Here is a 19,670-nt window from a genome sequence, read left to right as displayed (position 1 = left end):
AGTTTCCTTTGAAGTTCAATGTAACATGCATGACTACTGCCCTTTGCATCTTTTTACAGCCGCACTAACAACATATCGTACATTTGTAGCAATATAAAAAAATTTAAAAATCACATAGTAAAATAACAGAAATCCAAAGAAATCCTGCTTCTCTCTAATATTTGGGTACACTTGATCACTGAAATATAATATTTGATCACTGAAATAGAAAAATATTGTATAACACAAAAAACATTTAATGGAGAAATTCAGGTTGAAATCTTGGACCATTGTGGACTGATGGCCAATATCCAACTGCTTTGTACAGATTATAGTTATAGCCTCATAAAGAAAAGGATTTGCAGAATATCTATACCTATAAGAATAAAAATTCCCAAACCGTATGAATACACAATATTAATATTTTAGTATTTTCCTAATACTAATTTTAATTAGGTATTACCTACAATAACTTTTATAGCTATACTTTTAGAGTTAAAAATGTTATTAAATGTAGTATGCTGCAAGATAAAGAATAAACATCAAATATCGCATAAAATATATATAAGGGACTTCAGCTGCTGGTAGACATGTTGTCCAAATGTTCTAGTGAGAGTTTAAAGGTAAAGTTTCTGGATATCATTAATGACTGCTTCATACAGCAGAAAATTCTACAGAACACAGGAAAAATCACTTTTACAGAATTAGTTCTAAGCAACACTTTGAAGTCAGTTCAAAGCTAGTTAGGGTTTGAAGCACTTTAAAGTTGAAGCTTTTGGAAAAACCTGGAACTTCTGAAAGCAAGCCCTATTTTTCTGGCAGCCATGTATAACCAGTATTACTAGTGTATGATAGCTAGAGCACAGGAGGCCCACATAGGAGGGCTTCTGGACTGCATCCTGCAGTGTAGATTGTCCAAAAAGAACCCAGTTCACACTCTCTGAGATAGGTCTGAGATAAGAACTAAAGGGCAAGAAGTGGCAATAATCAGCAGCATCATTTCAAAAGCACACTTCTCATCCAAGCCAATAATACACATTTCAGATGCTTTCAATTTATCCCATGGGATGGCAGCTTAGTCCTTCTGTTACAGGTTTTCCACCCTGATGCTCTCTTGCGCTGCTCCAGTTCTTCACGCATTCTAACCTCAGCAAATTTTAAAAAGCTTAAAATCATGGCTTGAAAGTGGGAAATGTTTTTTTCTGAGTACACCAAAATTGTAATTTAACTGTCTGGACCTCTGGCTTGAATGAATGTTTATGTTTTTTTCTATAACAGACAAAAAACAGAAAAAAAGGGAACCTCTGAAACTGAGCTCAAGAATTTTACAAACCATGAGAAGCACTGTGCAAGTCAGTATCTATTATCTGTAGATATCTGGATCTGAGGGAAGGGAAGGGAAGAGAGGGGAAGGCAAGGCAAGACAAGGCAAGAGGGGAAGGTTAAACACAGATTATTTGCTGTGAATTCTCTATAGTTTGTTACTTCAACACGTTTGTTATCATCAAGCTGCCAAGTGTCTCACACTGTCAGGTAGTTGTGTTACAACTGCGATCGGTACATATGCAGTGCCACAGCTTCAGCTGGACTGTAGCTATAGACGCTTCTTCAATTTCCTTAGTCTGGTATAATCCTGGCTCCTCTCTCTCTTTTCTCTCTTATGTCCTGCTGGAGTAGCAGCTGGAGGAACGTAGGTATGCTGACACATTTGCCAAAAATTCAGTGGAGTTGGGCCAACTGTAGATTGGAGAGGAAATAGAATCAAAGAATTACAGAATAGTTGGGGTTGGTAGGCACCTCTGGTAGGTAAGGCACCCCCTTGCACAGAACAGGGTCATCTTGAGCAGCTTGCCAAGTTTTCAGGAATTTCCTGTATATCAGTTTTTGCCCACTGGCTCTCACCCTGTCACTGGGCACCACTGAGAAGAGTATGGCTCATCCTCTTTATACTTTGCCATCAGACACTTATACACATTGATAAGATCCCCCCCAAGCATTCTCTTCTCCAGGCTGAGCAGTCCCAGCTTTCTCAGCCTCTCCTCGTGTGAGAGATGTTCCAGTCCCTTAATTATCTTTGTGGCCCTTCACTGGACTCACTCCAGCAGGTGCACATCTGTCTTGCACAGGGGAGTCCAGCACTGGACCCAGCACTCCACATGTGGCTCGCCAGTCCTGAGCAGAGGAGAAGGATCACCTCACTCAACCTGCTGGCAATGCGGCCCAGGATACCATTGGCCTTCTTTGCTACAAGGGCACATTGCTGGCTTATGACCAACTTGTCCACCAGGACCCCCAGGTACTTCTCTGCAAAGTTACTCTCCAGCTGGTTGGCCCCAGCATGTATTGGCACAAGGGGTTATTCCTCCCCAGGTGCAAGATTTTGCACTTCCCTTTATGGAACTTTATGAGGTTCCTCTCTGCCCATCTCTCCAGCCTATTGAGGTCCCTCTGAAGAGCAGCGCAGCCCTCTGGTGTATCAGCCACTCTTCCCAGCTTTGTATCATCAGCAGATTTGCTGAGGGAGCACTTGGTCCCGTCATCCAGGTCATTAATGAAATAAATAGTATTGGCCCCATTATCGACCTCCAGGGGAAACCACTAATGCTCGGCCTTCAGCTGGATTTCATGAAGCAGCATGATCATAACCCTCTGAGCCCAGCAGTTCAGCCTATTTTCAATCCACCCCATACTTCATCAGCTTGTCTATGAGGATGTTACGGGAAATAGTGTCAAAAGCCCTTTTACTGAAGTCAAGGCAGACAACATCCACTGCTCTCTCCTCATCTATCCAGCCAGTCATTCAATCACTGAAGGCTATCAAGTTGATTAAGCATGATTTCCCCTTTTTGAAACCATGTTGACTCCTCCTGATCACCTTCTTGTCCTTCATGTGCTTGGAGATGGTGCCAGGATTAGTAGTTCCTCAGTCTCAGGGATCAAGGTGAGGCTGACTGGCCTGTAGTTCCCTGGACCCTCCTTCTTGCCCTTCTTGAAGACTGGAGCAATACTTTCTTTCTTCCAGTCCTCAGGAACCCCTCCCAATAGCCACAACCTTCCAGATAATCAAGAGTGGCCTCCTGGTGACATCAGCCTCAGCACTTGCGAATGCATCCCATCAGGGCCCATGGATTGAGAACAGGGCTGAGCAGTCTAATTTCCTTACATCCTAATTTTCTGTATGCTTTTATGATCCACCCTAAATTTCCCTGGCTTTGTCACCTCCTCCTCTCACGCTGTGTAACGCTCTTTTGCTGCCCCAGCAGTCTTCTCATTTTCTTCATTCCAATTGTCCTGCTCCCAGACTTTAATATAGCAATGTGTATAGTACTGCATCAACCTTTCAGTGGCTGCTATTCACTAGTTTGTGAAAATAACCATTGAAAATATTTTATGACAACTACTTTATATGTCAACAAATCTGTTGCCATTGACAATAACAGAAGTTAAACATCCTCAGATTACTACCTCTTCACATTAAAAGAGAATCTTGGCTAGCTGTTATAAGTCTACAGCTTGTAACAGATGATAGTCTAATAACTGTCAATAAAATGGTGTAATAGGATACATGTAATATAGAAGCACTAACATTTTCTATGTTGTCTTTTTCTTTATGTTTCTTTCCATGTATATTTTTGTACAAATAATTACAGCATAAGAGGCTCATTTCCCCATAAAATACAAGAACAAAACCCAAAAGTTCTACTTGTAGAAATAAGGGGAGCCAAGTTTACCCAGGAAGAAATTCTGATTAGAGATGAATGAATTTGTTCATGATGGATTATTATTTTTTACTGACTTTGCAGGAACCCTGACAGATAAAAACTATTCCAAGCCACTGTGTTTTCACTGTCAACGAAGCTAGTGCAAAAGCAAAAAATATCTTCGCAAGATAACATTGCAGGCCAAAGGCTATTTGTTTTCTACATAAATTTCAGTGTCAAAATGGTAGGAAAAGCAAAATCATTTTCAAGCTGCTAGAGGGCATTACCAACTGTGAAAAATAGAAGGATAAGCATAAATATAATTATTCAAGTGTGTCCTGTTAACTAACAGGAGGATTTTGAAAGGCCAGCCCAGAATTTTCAAAATATATTTTTTCCTGATAAACAAGATGGAAAGAAAGTAAATAATTAAGGTGATTTTCTCCTTTGCAAAACAGCTTACAGAGGTAATATTAGTAAGGCTGTATTGTTTCCCAGTAGAATGCATGTGGAGGGCAACTCCTCATGCAGTTTATAATTCCATTTCTTATGGATATCCATTAGACACTGTTTAGCAATACTTTCTGAACAAGTCCACGTAGGATCAAATTCTAATTATTCTTTAAGAATTCAGTGGAATATCTGCAGAAGTGAACTATGAATATTTGGTTTTCGGCCATGTAGAAGACTTAATATTTGCAGTAGTTTTCCTTTTATAATGAGAAAGAGAAGATTCCCAAAGGACAATTGCTGGGCTGTAACTGGTCTGCCAGCCCTTTCAAAGGGTACACGCCCTGCGAGAGACAGAGGTTCCCATTGCTGTGATGGCACCTGTGACTGCTTATTGCTGCTCTTCCTGGTAGGTGGCAAAAGAGGGCAGTGGAGTGCTGAGAACAGTCTCTAAATTTCCCTGCAGATCTTTTATCCACATTTCTTTGTTCTAAAAATTATTACAATATCTAAAAAAGTCATCACATTGTATTAATAATATCCAGACATTTTAAACTGAATATCCCATAAGCTTTCATTTAAAAAGGGTTTTTTTCCTAGCAAGCCATTTAATTGATTGATTGAGACCTCCTTAAATTGCTTATGTTACCTTCCAAATCTCTTATCACAGAAAGTACTGCATTTTCAGTCACTAATAGGATACTACCACTTAGTCTCATTTACATCACTTCCTTCCTATACAGTTCAGGGGAGTTGGCATTTCTGTCTGTAACACAGCTCTCCAAGTTTAAATCATTAGTTCAGCTGTCCTCACACAGTTTTGTTTCCTTTTTACTGTGTCACTAATAACAAACTGTCTTGTTTTTGTCAACATGCCATTGCCAGTCATTGCTTTGGTTGTGTGCTTTCTTAATTTATTGGACAGTTCTGCCTTCTGAATCCTTCTGAAATGTTTCTAGACTTCATTTGCACTATGTCCATTCCTTAATGTGTTCATTCATGCAACTTTAAACATTCAGCAACACCATCTGTTGTTCCCATATTTAAGAAAAGAGCTTGAAGGTCAAAGATATCTTCAAATAAAAACTCTAGTTATACATTTTAATAAAATAAGATTTGCAGTTTGGGTTTGCTTTGGTTTTCAATCTGAATCTGAGATGCTGTTTCATTTCACTGAAAGCAGTGGTTCCCATTTTAGCATAAATCGACATGGATAATATGTCATTAAAATAATGACATATTATTTAAGAGGAATGGTCACAGTGAAGGGCCCTACCCTCTCTACTCAACAATGTTCTTTCATTTTGTCAACAATTGCCTTTATTCTTTTTTTTTTTTTTTTAAGTAACAAGGGTTTCCAGTGTCAATATACTGCTCTAACTGTCCTCGGGATGTCAGTGCTCAAACCAGATTTATTAGCAATGCTCCTGCTTTCCCATTATAAGCCAAAGTATAGTACTCAGATGTCATTCACTTCAAAATGTTGTGTTTTATTTAATGGCTATTACATGTCAGCACTGCCTCCAGTGATCCTTTAATGTAAAGAGACAAGGGAATGTGACAAGATACCTTTGATGTGCCACATCCAACTTGAAGTTTGAATTATTTATAAATGTTTGGAAAATTATATAAAATGATAGTGTAGTGATATGTAACCTGTTACCACTACATTCTCAGATCAAAACCAGTAATCACCAACATCACTGTCTTATTCCAGTGCAGTATAGCTTACTGGACTGAGATTCACAGAGCCTGTTTCTAAGCCTGGTTCTTCCACAGTCCTTCTGGTGAACTCAAGCAAGCCACCTCAACCTCCTCTGCCTTGGTTACCTCCCCTATAAAACATGGGTGCTAATACTGATCTTTTTCTTTAAGCCTTGGACATTGTGCTGCTGTGTAGGTGTTAATATTTATACAATAGTGGCTAGATAGTATTCCTGTTTTTACAGTTTGTGTTGTTTTTACGGTGATATTATTCCTATTATCACAGTACTCTGTCTCCAGGGTGCTAGATCCTGAACAAACACAAAGGCCAGCTGATCAAAGCCCACTGCTGTTTACATTTGAAAAATGCATTAGAAGTTTAAGACCATACTTTCCACACCAGTGCACTTAAATTTATGGGAAAATCAATAATTTTCTCTACAAACTGACTAGGCCTTTTCCAGTAGGTCTTATTCTACGTAAAAAAGAACAAGCCACTCTCAAAAAAACAAAAAGATAGATCTTGCAATACTGTTAAATCCATGGATGCTACTATTTTTCTGTGAGATATTTGTAGAAATACTTTTGTAGTTTGGTAAACTGTGAAACAGAGAATAGAAACTTTCCCAATGGAAGAAATTTTATTATTTATTTTTATTCCCTCTTTTTTGTCCCTAACTAAATAACAAAACAATGTAATATTTCAGTTATATACCTAGGAGGCAATCCAAAAATAATTAAATGTTTCTCCTTTCTTTAATATCTCCTCATTTTGTGATTTATGCTTCTGTATAAATATATACATATTTAGACTGAAATGTACATAGAGCCATATATTTTATATTTTGTATTAAAATTTAAAATTTATATAAAGATATATAAATCACTATCAAAAAAAAAAAAATGGTAAGAGCTAAGGTTGTCCAGATCAGTTGAAAATCAAGACACTTTCCAAATCTGAGAATTGCTCGATATAAGGCCAATTCTTCAATCATGCCCTAGAACAGTGTTATGTCTTTAGGTCATCTCCGGGCTTCAGCCTGATAAAAGGATGTTAGATCATTAGGGGAAGCTGAGGATTCTCTTGAAAGAGGGGAATCTCACACTCCTTCTTCTGCCTAAAGGTGCTGAGTAGGAAATGAAGCAAACACACAAGCCTGGCCATGATCTTGGCCAGGGAAACAGCCCATCCACAAATTTAGCTCAGAAGCACCTTTAGTTTGTGACAGGGTTAGTTCCATTCTTACCACCGCCCTTGCTGAAAGCTAGCATAAATGACATGGAAAGCCATATAAACTTCAGCATACCAGGAGCTGCTTTTGGAAATCAAATGAACTAACCCTTCATTTCTGGGGCATTGCTCTAGCCCATATAACAAATTGCAAATGTGTGAGTGTATGAGTGTGTATGCACATATGTGTAGCATCTCTTTTAAACTCATGGTGACAAATCCTTCTGGTGTAAATCATAATGTAATACATATCGCAGGAAACATCTTACAAATTGAAAAATCATGATTGATAAAAAACAGCAAAGTGGTGGTAAAGAGTAAGATCTGAGTCTGTTTTTCAATGAAAAAAATTCAATTTGTTTACATAAAGAAAAACAAGAGCAAGCTTTCCTTAGCAAGTACCATTATTCAGAAGACAAAGTATTCTGAGCTACGAATGCCAGCTGCTACTATTACAGCAAAAGATGGAAAAATGTGTTGACTTTTTACTTTGAAAGAGCTTATTCTCATGTTTCATTATGCTTAAAGGTGACAATAATTTTGGATTTTTCACCCTGTTCCCTAGCAGGGCAAAAAAATCACTACCCAAGTGTTGAAGGGGAAATCAAGTACAAGTTTCCAGTGCAAGTTGGATTAGACTGTTAGGTAGCTGTTGAGCTGTACATTAGGATTAAGAAGCATGAAGGTACTTTGCCAAAATTGAAATCAGGCAGTTGACAACATTCAGCTGATTATAAGAGTCAAATATTCACTTTTACAACATTTATACAACTAAAAGAAAAATAGCATTATGCTATAAAAAAGAAAAATAAATGGAGTTCATAATTCAAACTTAGGTTCTACATACGAAACTGTTGCTCAGAGAGAAATGAGGTAAAGTTATTATACCAGCACAGACATCACAGGAACATAAGGGACAGGATATTTAGAGGCTTAAGTCAACCAGTAGCTACCTTAAAAATGGTAAATTAGAAAATTCATCTTGCTATTTCAAAATTGATGATGTTATTTAGTAAAATGTTCATTAAACACATGTATCAGTGTAGGCCTATACAACATTTGGGTTGTTAGGGCACATCACTACAAATTTAGTAGTGTGCATTTGAGTTTGTTTCCAAGCCTGCACCAAAGGGTGCCAGCCACAGTTCAGTATCTCCTGAAGTCATGGTCTAGCTCTACACTTCCTGTCCTTGCCAGACACTGGAAAACCCCTGCTAGGGTAGACTTTTCTTTGCACCTTCAGGCTGCCTCCTGGCGGGAAATGCATCCCAAGGCCTGGCTTTCCCAGATGTATCTGGGGTTTGCATGTTCTTAAAAGATTTGCCAGAGACACCCACTTTTTTGGAATTATAATTTCCAGAGAAGAGTAACCTGAATTTGCCACATTCCTGAGGCAAATTTAAATTACGCAAGTCAAAGTCCAAACAACATGTTTCACTCTAGCAAAACAGAAGTTTTAAGACACTGATTACAGAACTGGAAACTGAGTTACAAAAGAAATCCATAAGAATGGAGTTAGATTATACTGTGTATATACTTATATATACATATATATATATATGCATATATATACACTATACTATCCACCAATCTCTCATTCCAGCTATTATTGAGATGTCCTCTGAAACTCTTCTCAGTTACCAGTATACCCCATCCAGAATGCTTTCTTTCAGAGCTAGCCCTCTACTTTTCACAAGAGGGTTTTTATTTTTGTACTTATCACAAGTGCCACTTTATTTCTCTAATCATCTACAAGACCAAACTGTGAATAATAAGTTCAGTTTGGCTAGCTGACATTCATAAAAATTGCAGTAGCATACCATTAGGCTTATACAAGAATGACTCCTTTTTGATAATGTACAGAGGCTCTTTGAGCGCTGAATCTTTTACTCATGCTTACCTTTTTTTTTGAAATCTTTGAACCACAGTCATACATTACATTGCTATACTTCTCAACCATATACTATGAAGATTTTTTCTCATGGGATAGCAGTTTGACTTTTAATTTACCATCATTTCATACAGTACACACATTATACATTATTAATAAACACTATTAGTTTTAAGGTGCATGTGTCACATCAGTCCTTGTCAAACCAGACATGAAAGGATGATTGGCTATGTGGACAGAAGAGTCAAAGGTGGCTGGATGTTGCCCGAGCTGCATCACGTATTTTTTGCTCTTGTCTGCAGCCTGAAGCACTTTGACCATTTATTAATGCATATATATCTTCAGAACCATATCCTTTGCTAATATAAATTGGCACTGCTCCACTGAAGTCAGCTGTTTATAACAAATGAACATCTCCTCCACAGCAAGCAAAATTTTCTCTTCATTTCTGCATCACCCCACATGCCCATAGGATTTTGCCTATATGATTAACAGAAAATGACTCACAATAGGAGTTGCAATGTCTCCTGAGCCTGTTCCCACCTTCTCTGTTGTGTTCCACCTTCTAGATGACCTTATTAGTAAAGTCAGAAGTAAAACAAACCCTTGGTTGTGCAAAATGGTAGTACTATTTGATAAGACTTTCACATTTTTTTCATTTGAATCAATATCAGCTCCAACATACTTACTCATATTAAATGAATTTTGTGTGAACATCTTGTTCCTGGGACAGGAACAATTAAATATTTAATTCCTAAAAACAGTAGGCTCATAGAAGTTCTTGAATAAATGCATTAAATATACTATGTATATCCAGTTCATTCACCTTAGTACTCTATATAATGTAAAAAGGGAATTGGACTGTGAATTTAATATACAACACTAGTATCATACTACTTGGTGTTTCGTACATAATTTAGTTTTAGAAGACAGAGAACTTTCATAAACCCAGCTAAACAGCAAGTTTTCTCTCCTCTTCCACCTTTAATTTAAAAGCTCTCCAGCCTTGTAAGCCCACGAGGGAAAAAATAAAGTCAGTTCAGAAATCTCCAAAATAGTGGTTTATGAATCCAAATATGTAACAGTCTTTCTTCTTCCTAGGCACAAAATATTTTTCATCATGATTTGAAATAGCTTCAAATAAAAAAATTGACTGAGATATACAAATGTTGCTTTCCATGAGTTTAATAAGTCAGTCTGTATACTAACGCGAAAGAATTGAAGTTTGAATCTCTAACAACAGATATACTGACGCTCTCATTTATTTTGTATTTGCATTGAAAATAATTACTCTTGATAAATTAGTCTTGTAATTTTGGAATAAATATTGGTGTATCCAGAAATGTCAGGATAAAGTTCGTCCCCTAATATCTTATGGAACTTTCCTATTCCCACTGGTGTCTGCACAGGACTAAGTGCAAGGCATGTATAAGAGAAACACTCAGATCACTGTACAGAATGTTTTCTCTTTCTGGGAATAAAATATAACAGCCTTTTGCATTAACTACCTTTCTATCCAGTTAGTATTCAGTTGTGTATCTAAATATAAACTGTGAACTGCCTAGGAATGAGATGGCAGGTTTGATGTTGAAGCTGACCGTTCCCATGGGATTGTTTCTCTCTTCAAAACAGTTCATATTCAAGCTAGGAACTGCCTGAAAATCCTATTGTACAGACTACCGCATGGACATTACAGTTAACATAACGTGCTTTGTACAGCTGAAGAACACCAAGCAAGACAGAAATTGGGCAAGAATAGGGAAAATAGCATATTGCATGGGAGTATGCCCAGCACGATTACATTATAGTCAGAGCAATGTAACTGAATTAATTTCCAGTTCCTAGAAACGTGCTAGAATCCCCACAGAGGTGTAAGAATTAAACAGACTATAACTGCATTGTGACTTTAGTCTTCAACCTTCAGTCTTCAACTCTTGTACCTGATAGCTTCATTCTCCATGCGTATATCAACACAGTGGCTGTTCTGCTGTAGCAATGCACTGCTGTGTACCACTTCAGCTCCAGCCCACACCATACAAGTGTTGGGTAACAAGTTACCAGCTATGAACTGCTGGACAGAGTAAAACCTAAGGATAGCTAAGACTACTGAGAATAGATCAGGAAGTCAGAGTTCTGGGTCTAGAAATTTTTCATTCACCTGGCTAAGAGTTAAAGGAGAGAGTACATTAGAACAATCAAGCCACAGCTCATTCCAGTGGAAGACTGTAAAGAGTACATGGTTCATAGGGTCATAAAATCACAGGATAATTCAAGCTGTAAGGAACCTCAGGAGGTCTCTAGTCCACTCCCCTGCCCAAAGCAGGGCCAGCGCTGGGGTCACACCAGGCTGCTCAGGCCTTTGTCCAGCACAGGTCTTGAAAACCTCCAAGGACAGAGATGGCATGACTTCACGGGGCAACCTGTTCCACTGCCTGACTGTCCTCATGGGAAAAAAGTTTTTCGTTATGTACCTGGTTTCATTTATGCCTGTTGTCTCTTGTCCTCTAACCATCAAGCTGGGCTGTAAAGAGCCCAGTTCCATCTCCTCGACCCCTCGTAGGCAGCGGGGGGCTGTTCAGTGCTCCCAAAGCCATCTCTTTCCCAGGCTGAGCAAGTGCAGGTGCCCCAGCTTCTCCTCATGGGGCAAGTGCTCCGGCCCTGACCACCTTGGGGGTCCTCTGCTGAGCTCGCTCCAGTTTGTCCATGTCTTTCCGGCACTGGGAGCCCAGAACTGGGCGCAGTATCTAAAGGTGGTCTCACGAGTGCTGCATAGAGGGGGATGATCCCTTCCCTTGATCTATGGGCTGTGCTCCTGTCCATATAGCCCAAGTGCTGTTGGCCCCTTTGCTGCCAGGGCACATTGCTGGCTTTCCTTCAGCTCGCTGCTCACCACAACCTCAGGGCCTTTCCCACAGAGCTGCTCCCCAGCCCCTCTGCCCCTAGCCTGTACTCCCTGGGGCAGGACTTGGCATGTGTCCTTGCCAAGTTTCATTAGGTTCCTGTTGGTCCATTCCCCCAGCCTGTCTAGGTCTTCCTGAATGGCAGCTCTGCCCTCGAGTGTATTGACTGGGTCCCCCAATTTGGTGTCTCTGCAAGCTTGACAAGAGTGCATTGCCTCCTACAGGTTGAGAGAGAAAGAGGAAAAGAAAGTGTTGAAGACTATCTTATATGCTGTCACTGGACTGTTGGGTGGCCTTAAAAGAGTCTCTGTGTCCTCCCATACCTTTCTTTCTCCATATGTAAAACACGGGTGATAGACCCAGAATACTTCGGAAAGTATTCTAAGAGCTACAGAAGCAAAGCTCTATTCAGATCTTGGAATCATAATTGCTGTTGTCATTATTAGCACTTGCTTCACTGAGGTCACAGGCCGGTTCCCTAGAAGTAGCTACAGGACTCCCAGGGATTTTCAGGGAATACTCTGATATGTCCTTGTAAGTTTGCTTCACATAGGTTTTACTTTGGCTTACTTCACAGATTGGAAATGCCCAGCCTCTTTCAATCCTACTGTCTGTTTTACCAAAATCCTCAAACCAACCAGAAGCTGCAGTGGCCTGAGGGCAGGGGTAGATGTGCCATCTTTCTGCATCACCATGTCAATGAATAAAAGCATACTCCTTAGTTCTTAATTCATATTACAGTTCATTCACACTATGTCAGTCGCTAGAAATATATACCAACGACCGTCTTTCTGTATGCTTACAGAGTCTTCCTTTTATTTTCACTGATAACAAGATTTCATTAACCTCCCACTTCGTTATAGTCCCTATTAGACTTGTCAGAATGGTATTATAGTATGAAATAAAAACAAGTCATTAGAATGGAGATTGATTGCAAACTTTTAGTCAGTTTTAATCCCAGTTATAATGCACATATCTCACAAGGGTGATAATGATAGTATGTTATCTTCAGAAGTACCTTAATTGAAAGGGTTTTATAAGATGTCCTGCAAGTTAGCTATGTCATATACCTTTTCCCTGAAGACCACAGTTAATGAAGACCTTGCTTCATTATTGCTGTAGTATATAAAATAATCAGTTTGTTGAATATTTGTGTAATAGGATTCACAGCACATACAACCTACCACTGAAATTGATACTGAAAAGCAAATAACATTTTTTTCATGTGTCCAGGTCTACCCCAATATGCAATAAATATAAAAGAGGCTAGCCATACAAAAGGCTTTTTCCCCTGCCCTTAGTATATATATTCTTTTGCTCCACTCACAACCAAACATTTTCTCAGGCAGACTTTACAAAGTATCATACCCTCGAAGTATCATAATCATGTAGCAGACTTCACTGTGCCTAAGTTTTAGCATGCATAACTTCAGCAGATTTGCTTCTTCCTTTGCACATAAAGACACAAAGTACAGAATGTATACTAGGTGAAAAATTTGTACTTTCTTTTGAAGGTGTTGGCTATTACTGCTTTTAGCTAAAATATTACAATTCTGCCAATTTTTCTCTGAGATGTTCTTTTCTCATACATATTTCCTGATCTTAATAGGTTAATTGCCTAATAGCTTCTTTCCCTAGTACATGAAGGCTTTATCTCTTTGAGGAAAAAATGATATATAAAATCTATTTGTTCCTAATATATTTTTTCTGGTACACAAAAACCGGGCCTATTTTTTCAAAGGAAAATGGATTTCTTTATGAGAATGATTCATTTAAAAATTCAGTGTATAATATTTGTTTGATCCCAAAGTCCTCTAGAAAGCATCTGCAACATTATCTTGCTTTAAAGTAAATGTATATGGGCAATAATAGAGCCATGTTTCAAGCCTAAAGGAATAAAATCATCCATGTAAAGATTGTCAGATAGTTTCAGAGATGCAGATTTCTAATTCAATCACATAGAGCCTCTCTTCTTCCATCTTGATGTAATATTCTTCCTTCTTTATTTTCCCATTCCCTCCTAATCAGTTAACAACCAATTTTTTTCACACCTTATTCTCAACCATGATCCAAATTCATAAAATGTTCTACAAAGAAACTCTGAATGTCACCTTATTGGCGTATGTCCTCTTTACATATAACTCAGTTCAATGGTAACTCGTGAAAACACCAGTAAGAATCTTTAATATTCAAAAATAGTGCATCAAAACATTTGAATTAAGGATGTAATTCTCAGCAGCAGCCATCATTATGAATTCCTCCAAGTTGCAGCTCAAATGTCTTCATTTGGGCAAAATTTTGAAAGCTATTGGAGTGCCTCTAACAATAGTTATTACTGTGCAACTATATGAACCATATTAAGCATGCATATTAAAAGCAGCACGCTAAAATAAAAAAGGCTATTTTAAGGGATTTTACTTGAAAAACCCAGTTTAATATAGAACAACAAATATTCAAGTGTGCGCAGCTTTCCAATACACTCATCATTTTGTCAGCCCACTTCAGGAAAATCAATTTGTGCAGTTTGTCTACAAACTGCGTTATGTACTAAACAGTCACAGTTCAGAAGATTATAGCTTAGAAGAAAAAGCAGAAAACACTTATGCATCAAAGAAAAACTGGGAAAAAAAGTCATCTGTTGAGAAATGGTAACTTTTCCATACATTTTAATATCAAATTCTGTCCCTGAAGCAGTGCCATGCAGGAGGGAGGGCACATGCCAGACAAGTGTCTAGCAGTACGTAACTGATGTGTGATTTCAGTATACAGAATCTGATCTTTAGCTGAAGGGCAAACATTTCTGTACTTTACAGCTCTGTAACAACATTAGAATTTTTATTAACATTACTGATGCAAGATCATACTACATCAAGGAAAGAAGAAAAGCTATGGCATTCATATACTTCAGGTTTAATACATCTATTCTCATGACACCATATTCCCTAACACTGCCTCAAAATTTGATATTTAAAAGGACCCTGCTAGAGTTTCAAGTGTTGTAACTGTAACATAATTAATCCCAACAATACCACCGGCAGTTTATAAACATAGTGAATCCTTGCCATGTTACAAATATTTGAAGGGTCACAGATTTTAAGGCCACAAGGAACCATTATGAAATCGTCTTGTCTGACCTCTTGCATAAAACAGACAGCAGCACTTCAGAAAATTGTTTCTACATCAAGCCTTTAAGTAAATGGGGCTGGTGTTGGGCACATCCAGACTTCCTGTGTGACAACAGCCTGGAGGTTGCTCTACTCTACACTCATTTGGAGGGAAAAAAAGAACAACTGAGCACTCCTATGACACAGAGGTATCTCGATTATGCAGTGTTTTTGTGACCCTCTGTGGACCTTGCCCAACCTTTTGTCTCTAAGGAGACCCTCTTACATTGGAATGATCCTCAGTGTACATTTTAAGCCAGTTTTAGGGAAATGGTACACAATGAAAAGAGGCATATACTGAAGATACTGGCCCTTATTAGCCCTATTTATGGGGCAGGAATTAGAAAATATGCAAAACTGAGAGGTTCACTGTCCAGTTACCTTTACTTTCTGTGCCTCTTCTGGAAAATATTTAATAAGCTTCCAGGAAGTTTGCCTGAATAAGGATTGAGTAAAGGATGTTGAACACAGACCTAAATGACTTATCCAAAGACATATCGGTTATTTAACTCAAATGGGAGGGTCAGGGTATTTTGATTCCTGGGACTGTGTTATAATGCATTGCCTCACAATAATAATTAACCTATAGCATTCAGAAAAAATTACACTTCTGCAGATGAGGCAGTGGTAACTTTTTCAGTGTTCTTTACAAAAAAAAGACAAAGCCCTTAAATATCCGAGTTTACACAATGCTTGAATAGCCTACTAAACTGCTTTTGCAGTTTTTGCTGTTTCAGCATGTGACATTACCAATTTTTGTAATATGGCAAAGATTTTTCTTGGCTCAAGTAGGAACATGATAACAAGTTGTCCTTGCCTTGAACAAAGGTGTTTTCAAGTACTACTCATGATGTTACAAACCATATTATGCCAAATTATACTCACAGGTGATCTGTATCTATCTGATTCTATCGTACTCCAAATCTCAGTAGCAAATCAAATTTCAGATATCACCTTTGAAAATGCTAGGAATATGCTAGAAGAGAGCAATCTGGTGAGAACTGCTGGAATGGGGCAGGAATACAAGCACCTAGTTAAGTAGAAATAAAACTGTCACCACACTTCTGAGCAAGCAAGGAAATAAACACACAAATAACACCTTTAGGTATTACACTGTAACCAATTTGCCTTTGTCTACTCTTTTAATATTTCTCTTAGCTTCAGTAATTTCCTGCTGCTTCAAATTCACATACAAAACTGTAAATATTTTTCTGACCCCATTGAAACCGACCATAAAATTCCCCAGTGTCCTCAGCGAGGCCAGGATTTTGTCTTCTTATACCAGACATCGCAGTAATGGGAAAGATTTTTTTGTATTTTTAGGATTTCACATTTGTTAATACACAATGATGAACACACATACTATCTTCCATAGCCAATGAATCTGTGACTTGCAACTACAAATCAAATATGATATCCCTAATTAATGCTCCACTAATTTTTCAGTTTTGCTAAGCTGGAAAATACCCATTAGTGTTTATACAAATATATACATATATATATGCATTATACACACATACGCACACATATACTTACTTTAGTTAGAATAAAAGCTGTTAGAAAAAAATATTTTATATATCTTGTCTCCTAGAAACTATATTCTCAAAAAATAATGAGCCATCTGGAAACACTAATGGTCAGACAATAACTGAATAGACTATTTCACAGCCTCTGCAAGTGTTAAGCTGAATAATGTTAGCTATGACAGGTACTATAAAACATATTTAGTCATACTGACACTTAAGACACAATCACATACACACAAACCTGTCAATATTTAAAGTTTCTTGAAAACCACTTTGATTTGCTGTATTCCATTCAGTTCTGTAACTAACAATTTTAAATACTGATTTACTGTTAAATAATTAACACTGAATGGCAAAGTCACCACAACTGTATTGCATATTATTTCCTGCCAGCTGGGATACGGGCAGAAGGTGTGTATTGCTGTTGTTTGGAAGGGGACATGTGATACAACCTGATATGTCAAAGTGTGAAGAGGCTTTTGCTGCTTAAGTAGGAACAAGTTTACTGACTAGTGAAACTGCAAAAATTTTAAGGAAGAAGACTTGGGAATCATTTTCTTTCCAGATAACTATATGTATGAGGAAAACAGAGCTATGCCCGTTTTTAAATGCCTTTAAGAGCTTTCCCTTCCTTCTCCTTTCTTCCTTTGCTGTTCAGAACTGTTCAGTAACAGACATTTCAGTGTGCATAAGAGAAGTAAACAAATGCATTGCTACTGTAGTTGCAGGGTAAGTAAACATTGATGTCACCGCTGCTATAATCACATTAGTAGGGTGCGTTAATGGTACTGTCATGTTTGATCAACTAGTCGGGTCAAAAGACCTCTGAAATGAAATCTGAACAGAAGCACAACTCGAAATGGGAAAAGAACCTCTTTCCAAACAAATTCCTTTCAAATACAGACCCCTGTTGCAAAGGTGAGCTTCCAGTCACCAATACTCAATGTCAAATCATCTCGAATCACACAATTAGACTTCACACTTGGTTATAGTGTTTTTCCTCCTTTAAAACCAACTCTGATTTTCTCTTATTTCCTAGTATGTCCACACATCCACACCCTGCAGAGTCAGAATGCAACCACGCTAGGGATAATACACGCAGTTAGACTTGATTCGGATTCCTTAGTGCTAGTCTGCCAAGGACAGAAACATTCGCATCCCGAGTGTTTAGTACCATTTTCTTTTCAATAGGTCTTTTCACTTTAAAGGCAATGTGTTGATGTCTGTCTGCCGTAGCATATTGTATTAAATTAAACGAAACAACAATAGCAAAAATATTCAATGACAAATTCTTTAGGTGTGAAAACAGCAGGGAAGGATACGCTCGGCGTAGTGTCCCGGCGCACTCGGTATGTTCCTGCGCATCGACTGCATACTTTTTAATCAACATTTCCTTACATTGCTCGGGCGTTAGCTTAACCCTTAGCTATTAACCCATTTGCGCAGAGTACCGCCAAGCACGTGCCACGATAAAATGCAGCGTTGGGGATAGCGGGCAAGCGACCGCTGCCCGTGCACAACTTCCGAGGCGCGTTTTCCTGCGCCCCCCCGCTGCCCGCGGTGACCGGCTCCGAGGCGGGGCGCAGCCACCCCTCTCCCTGCTCCCCCCCCCCCCCCGGAGGGTCTCCTGGTGTCGGCTGGGCAACGCGCACGTGAATCATGCACGCGCAATTTCCCACCGCTGCCCCAATCCGCCCCTGGATGCACGGATGCAGCGCTGCCTTCCCCGTCCCCTGGGCTCACCTTTACCCTCTGCCTCGCCGCGCAGCCATCTACTGCACGCCAATGCGGGGCCGCACAGGCGGCACTTGCCGGCTCGGCAGGGCACGGCTCGGCTCGCCACGTCAGGGCACGGCATGGGACGGCATGGCCCGGCTCGGCACAGCACGGCTCAGCATAGCCGGCCGCCCGGTCCCACCACCCGCCTCCCTGCGCCCCGGCGGCAGCCCCGGGCTGGCAGCGACCCAGGGCGCGCCTGCCTGTTGGAGGTGTGCATCGCTAAAAATGTAAAGGGGTGTATGTGTGTGTGGGGGGGGGGGGGCGGTGGGGTCCGCACAATTTACCCAGACCGGCAGGACGGGTGCTGCTTTTTCTGAGCGGACACCTCCGCTAGCACGCACACACATCTGCGCGCCCGTGTGTGTACGTGTGAGTGTCTGAGCGTGTGTGTGTGTGTGTGTGTGTGTGTGTGTGTGTGTGTGACTGCGAGTGTGTGCGTGCGCGCCCGCCGGCCCCGTGCGTCCCGGGGGCGGCGGGGAGGGCGCAGCCCCGCAGCGGGCGCCGCGCCCCGGGCACGGCCGGCGGGGACTCACCGGGTCACCCTGGTCGCTGAAGGTCAAGCTGAGGTTCGCCTCGGGACTGCAGCGCTCCTCCGGGCTCCTTCGGCTCGGCCTTTCTCTCTTCGCCCTTCTCCTTTCTCTCCGTCTCCCCGGCGGCTGCCGCCGCCCGCCCGGCCCCGGCTCCGGCCCTGGTCCCGGTCCCGGCCGCGAGGCGCAGCCGGCGCCTAGACCCTCGCGCCGCGCCGCCGCCGCTCAGATGCCGTGGTCGCAATCCACATCGCGGCAGATGTACCACAGGATCACGTAGAGGATCAGCAGGATGGCGAAGATGAACAAAGCCACCAGAATAGCCTTGGTCACCGGGGAGATGAGGGACTGCATGTCCCCCGCGGGCCGCCGCCGAAGGAGCAGGCGCTACTCGGGAACCGCGCGCGGGCGGGCGGCGAGCGCGCACGGCTCCCGCCGCCGCCGCCGCCCCGCCAACGGCCGGCGGGCAACGGCCGCCGAGCAACGGCCGCTCGCGCGCAGGCGGCGGCGCGTGGCGGGGCTGCCTCCCTCAGCGCCCGCCGCGGGCCTGCCCGCGCTGCGGCGCTCGGGCGGGCGCGGCGGCGGCGGCTCCTGGGCGGGCGGGACGGGGCGGCGCGCACCGACGCCTCAGCGCCGCGGGGCGTCCAGCCATGGGCGCCGCGGCCCCGCCGCGGCTTCAAGCCCGCCCGGAGGCGGAGGCGGCGGCGGCGGCGGCGGCGGGCCGGGCAAACTTAGGCGCGGGGGCGGCCCATGGGGGACAGGTGTCAGGCGCCCGGCTCCAGCGAAGCTCTCCGACGACAGCCATCAACGGCCGGGGG

The 19,670-nt window shown here is 41.2% G+C and overlaps 1 long non-coding RNA gene across 1 annotated transcript; it reads right to left on the bottom strand.

Moving 5' to 3' along the window:
* Window positions 1-525: 525 nt before the first annotated feature.
* Window positions 526-19,450, bottom strand: LOC135324597 (uncharacterized). Its single transcript, XR_010385909.1, has 2 exons — window positions 18,859-19,450; window positions 526-1,716 (listed from the first exon to the last, which is right to left on the bottom strand). It is a non-coding gene; the product is annotated as an uncharacterized LOC135324597 (long non-coding RNA).
* Window positions 19,451-19,670: the final 220 nt, after the last annotated feature.

This window comes from Dromaius novaehollandiae, chromosome 1, assembly GCF_036370855.1.
Source record: "Dromaius novaehollandiae isolate bDroNov1 chromosome 1, bDroNov1.hap1, whole genome shotgun sequence".
NCBI lineage: Eukaryota > Metazoa > Chordata > Aves > Casuariiformes > Dromaiidae > Dromaius > Dromaius novaehollandiae.
Note: the sequence above shows the minus strand (reverse complement) of the source record. Positions and strands in the feature narration are given on the sequence as shown.